This window comes from Amblyomma americanum, chromosome 5 (assembly GCF_052857255.1).
Source record: "Amblyomma americanum isolate KBUSLIRL-KWMA chromosome 5, ASM5285725v1, whole genome shotgun sequence".
Taxonomy (NCBI): Eukaryota; Metazoa; Arthropoda; class Arachnida; order Ixodida; family Ixodidae; genus Amblyomma; species Amblyomma americanum.
In genome coordinates this window covers 113254501-113260208 of record NC_135501.1, presented here as the reverse complement: position 1 = coordinate 113260208, position 5708 = coordinate 113254501, and the positions used below count along the sequence as shown (strand labels likewise).

At 46.0% G+C, this 5708-nt stretch overlaps 1 long non-coding RNA gene across 1 annotated transcript; it reads left to right on the top strand.

The window, feature by feature from the left end:
• The first annotated feature begins 279 nt into the window (after positions 1-279).
• Positions 280-5310, top strand: LOC144134940 (uncharacterized). The gene is made up of 3 exons (XR_013315314.1): positions 280-360; positions 425-516; positions 5275-5310. It is a non-coding gene; the product is annotated as an uncharacterized LOC144134940 (long non-coding RNA).
• Positions 5311-5708: the final 398 nt, after the last annotated feature.

The following is a 5708-nucleotide window of genomic DNA, read 5'->3' as shown; positions in this document are numbered from 1 at the left end:
TCCCTGATAATACCGCGTCGAAGTGTGCCAAAGGCCCTGCTCGATGGGTGAGACTTCCAGACGGATCCTGTGCAGGAATATTTCCCTGCGCGAAACTTGCGAAACTTGCCTGTGAAAGAAAAATAGTTGCAACCTCGATGCATTTCTGTCAGTTGCCAAAAATCCAGCCGGAAACTAAGACAGCAACACTTAATCAGCATGCACATTTCTTTTACAGTTCGTCAACACAAGTGAAAGAATATGGACATTCTCAACAAGTAATTTGGGCGATTCAACACCGATATGCCAGCTAGACCACTATCAGTGCAATGAAGAATCAAGTTGCCAGCTTCGAAGACGGTCTTCTGTTAATAACAGGATGTAAGATATGCAACTAAAATAAACACAGGAAGGATATCGCGTTAATATTATTTGTTTTTCGCAGGGTGGAAGACCACTTCAAGGTAACGTTTTATGCAACTTTCACGCACCGTTTGGAAAACGGGCCATCGGATATACTCCTGTTACGTAACAGAGGTATGATTTTAAACACATTTCTCTCCTCTGCTCAAACCTAAGAGTTTTGTATAAGCATAGTAAGGAAATTCTACCTTATCCCACATGAATTTAGGAGCGCTATCATGTCAGCGGTGCGCGTGTTCCGCGATCAATATTAGCTACGCATGTTGTAGCTTGCAGCTTAGCGTACAAAGAAACACGAATAATATTTCTTCAAGCTCGGTAACTTAATCAGATCGCTTCTTCATTAAACACTCAATGTGTTGTCAGATATTTCAAGCATGAAGCGCTCAAAAGAGAAACAAATTTAAGCAGCCCTGTTCGAACTTTTTTACGCGTCATAGTTTCCTTTACAACCATACGCGGTTATTTGTAACACAAAGGTGAAAGGATTACAGACAGGATCAGTAAAGGCCAGCTAGCCTTTCATTTTCAGTGTCATCTTCGTGAAACTAAGAAGGCCCCAGCCGCCGCAAAAATGAACACAAGGAGTTCGCCTCAACTTTCAAGGAAATGTTCTGAGGTCTTCGCAGGAGTTGCTTTTAAAAAAAAAGAAGGCTTAACGACCACAAACGTGACGTCAGAAATAATAATCGCACGACGAATGCCATTGCCCAGCATGTGCAAGAGCATACTCATACGATTGACTGGGACCACGCCACTGTCATCGCGAAGGAAAGGAACGTGTCATCTCGGCGGCTGATGCAATCTCTAATCATACAAGCGACACCAGCTACCATGAACGGGGTGCAAGGAACCATGCCACCCATCTACGCACGCTCCTTGCGCCACGTGTTACGATATAAGTCGCGACAATTCCTTGTCCCGCTCAGTGATCAAGGAACCCGTACGAGGTTCCAAAACGTCTTTGAATTTCATGACATGGTCAGTGACCGCATTCCTTTTTCTTTAATACAATGCCTGACCAGACGAACTTTCGTCGAACCATTGATTATGTTAGCTACCGGAGCACATATGGACAAGACGTCGTTACGAAGATACGCCGATTCGTCTCGGTGAGTTCAAAGGTAGCTGCGTTCAAGACGCCCCTGGACTTCAACCTCACGTGCAAACGGGAGGACTTAACGCCGAAGAGTCTGCGGCTAGGAAGACCGGTCGCCACGTCTTGGGGCCACCAGATTATTCGACAGGCCGAGCGGAAGCTACTGCAGGCGCGTGTTCTGGAGTGCCGTCAGAAGCTACGGACTTTGGAAGCACAAACGTTCTTTGCTCGTCGGCAGCTGGAGCATCTGATGCCGGAGGACTTTCCAGAAGTGCAGTTGCGCGCGAACTTTACCGCTACTATGAGGGAACGTCGCCATAGAACGTCACAAGATAGGAAACTGCAGGCACTCCGACCAGAAGTGTCCCAAGGCGCACAAGACGTCATCAACCTTTCCTCCTATACGCCGACGGAGCAGGAGGCTGTGGTGCTGTCCCGTGGTTTCAATTTCAACACACAAGCTTCACCGAGGCCAAGCGAAAATGTGTGCGCGATCGAAAGAGCGGTTAGTCAACTTCCCTCTGCCGTTCGAGAAGAGGCACGCACCCGTGCCATTGGTGTGCTCTCCGGTTTGCGGAAACAGTGCAAGAACGCGGTCGTGGGTAGCAGAAAAGCAAGCCATTCGCAGCCTGCGGAAAAACAGCAGCATCGCCATCCTTCCTTCCGACAAAGGCAACACCGCAGTCTTGCTTGACAGGACCGACTACAACAAGAAATTGTTGGCCCTTCTCGGAGACTATCGGACTTACACTCCTCTAGCCCGTGACCCAACAAGCAGACTACAGACCAAGCTGCAACAACTGCTGGCCAGACTGTTCAGTTTGGTTCCTCCGCACCAGAAGAGCCTTTATTACCGGCTGCTGTGCACAAACGGTTCAGCTCCTGCAATTTACGGCCTGCCTAAAGTCCACAAGCCCGGGGTACCGCTTCGAACCTATTGTCGACTTCACCAGATCGCCACTTTATAGACTATCAGGCTATCTTCACCAGGTGTTGAGTCCTCTAGCCGGTAAGACATCAACGCATGTCGGAAATTCGTCCACGTTTGCATCTAAGTTACATGGCATCTCCCTGAATGAAGACGACATTATGGTTTCGTTTGACCTGATATCGCTTTTTAAGCGTACCAGTGGATTTAGCAGTAGCTACATGTGAAAAAGCAATGGAAGCTGACACTGGTCTCCCTGGCCGCACACCCTTCGACGTTCCGGAACTTTCCGAGCTGCTGAGATTTTGCCTTGGCAACACTTATTTTTCCTACGGCGGCAGTTTCTATCAGCACACATAAGGAACGGCAATGGGGGCGTCAATATCAGTTACAACGGCCAATTTAGTAATGAAAGCCCTGGAATAAAAAGTGCTAGCCACCTTCTTTCCTGCACCCAAAGTATTCTACCGCTACGTAGATGACTTCTTATGCATTTTGAAGAAACAAGACGTCACACGCTTCCTGGACAGCCTAAATGCCCAGAATGCGCATCTACAGTTCACCCTTGAACTTGAGAAAGACGGCTCTTTGCATTCCTGGATGTACTGGTTCGCAGGGATGAGGGCGCCCTCACCTTCTCGGTCTATAGGAAGCCTACGCATACAGGTCGCTAACTCAATTTTATGTCGTGTCATCCGGCTGGCCACAAGACGTCGGTGGTATCGTTTTTATTATCACGTGCCGTGCGCATATGCTCAGATGAAAATTCATTGCAAAACGAGCTGAGGACGATTCACCGAGAACTGACTAAGAATAGTTACCCTAGTCGCTTTATCCACAATATTCAGAAGCGGATCTTCCTGCCGGAAACACAAAGCAACAAGACATTCCAGGCGCGTGCTGCCATTCCTTACGTGCAGGGTATCAGTGAAGCACTATCCCGCGTGTTTTCAAAATATGACATGCGCATTGCCCACTTCCCGACCAGCAAGCTCCGTAACCAGCTCGTGAACGTGAAAGATAAACTGCCGATTGAAGCATTTCCAGGTGTCAACTACCAGATCCCATGTGCTGATTGCCCCCAGGCTTACGTTGGCGAAACAGGAAAGTTCCCCAGAAGGCATAACGACCACAAACGTGACGTCAGAAATAATAATCGCACGACGAACGTCATTGCCGAGCATGTGCAAGAGCATACTCATACGATTGACTGGGACCACGCCACTGTCATCGCGAAGGAAAGGAACGTGTCATCTCGGCGGCTGATGGAATCTCTAATCATACAATCGACACCAACTACCATGAACGGGGTGCAAGGAACCATGCCACCCATCTACGCACGTTCCTTGTGTCACGTGTTACGTATATAAGTCGCGACAATTCCTTGTCCCGCTCAGTAATCAAGGAACCCGTACGAGGTTCCGAAACGTCTTTGAATTTCATGACATGGTCAGTGACCGCATTCCTTTTTCATTATTACAATGCCTGACCAGACGAACTTTCGTCGAACCATTGATTATATTAGGAGTCACTTTTCCGTGAAACATGTTCTTACGTCAAACTGATGATAAATATTTATTGGTAACATTTGGCTTGCAACCAGGTAGCAGCTAATTTCTTGTAATTACTGCATTCTTGCAATATATGCAGTTAATATGAAAAGTATAAACAGAAAAGCATAATTATTTTTCTTAATAGGATTCCCCACCAAAAAGAAAAGCATACCAAATGCTGGGGGCTGCATTAGACCACTACGCGATTGCCGCAACCTACAATCCAACGTGGAAGACTACCAGTTTCTCACGCTGCGCTGTAGATGTAGTCGTCTGCTTCAACTTCTATCCGGTCCCTAACTTAGTGTACACTTAGTGTACGAAAATGCCGAAATGGAGCGCCCTGCGAGGTGCCCTGAGCGTAACGGGATGGCGGAAGATTTGAACTACCTCAGAAGGGTCGCATCCAACAAATACGCCGAAGCCACAAAGCTTACCTATTGGATTATGTCGCATTGATCGCCCCCTAATTTGAGGCCTGCGTAGAAAGCCTCAGCACCGCAAGAGCGCAGTTGGTTGTTTCACTAGTCGCTTAAAAGATTTCACTGGCACAAAGGATACCGATCTGAGGACTCCAGCGCTGCACTTTACGCGGTGACTGTCGGCATAAAGCAGTGCCTGACGCCATACCTGAGGTTCGTTTAGTAAATCATCGTCAAATATAAAAAGCGATACCCAATTTGCAAAAAGAAATCCATCAGCACAAAGAGACATTTCTTTTGTTATTTCTCCGCTATATTTGAAATTACTAAGTCAATATTAACTGCCAGGAGAAAAACTGATTAGAGCATTAGAAAGGATTCTTCTCGTGCATAATTATGCAGTAATTCTTAACTGAATACTAAAACTTTGTGCCCTTTCATAGTGAAAGGAGCCAGGTGTATTTTGCGCATGCTTCTTCCATTGCTCCCGAACAAATTTACTCTTACAGGGTTCAATTCACCCATTAATGGACGTTAAGAACCCCGGCACCACGTAGTCCTCACAAATCAGGTATACATGAAGTATCACGAACACCAGCTAGCCTTGATGTCAGCACTTGGCTTAGTGTACAAGAATTGTATTACTCCACAGATGCAATGCGACGAACGGGGAATAAAAGAAAGGAACGCGCAGTGACACAAAAGAACGCTGTGCTGTGCCTCTACGTGGTCCTTTCTTCTATATCCCGATCGTCGAGCTGTAGATATGGAATGCCATAGACAATTCGCCCAGCAACTTACCTTGTCAAAACTATATTATCATTTTCCACAACCGCATCTGATTTTAGAGACCACTTTAATCTTTTACAGACACAAATAAGTTACGCCTAACAGAGACGGTCATGTACCTAAGCAAAGCCTCAACGTGCGCGGTGGTTTATGTTTATCCCGGCGTCCAAGGTCAGTATATTTTCATCATTTAGGGTTACGAAGAGATATTTATCATTTAGGTGTATTTCTAGGTGTTTATAATAATAAAATGTTGTTCTTATAACCTAAAATCACATAATAAATCACTCTCACGTACAAAAGCAAGGTTTTGCAGTTTTGACCTCAGTCTAAATCTGTAATAAAATTGAATCAGTGCGCTTTGGGACACGGCTGAGCACTGCTCAAAAGGATAATGTTTTAAGGGTTAATGCGAGGCTGGCGGCTAAACGTTTTAACGGGTGCACCAACCTGAATGAATATTCAAAAATGACGTATTCTTATGTTACTAGGACACAGCAAATTTTTCACTTATT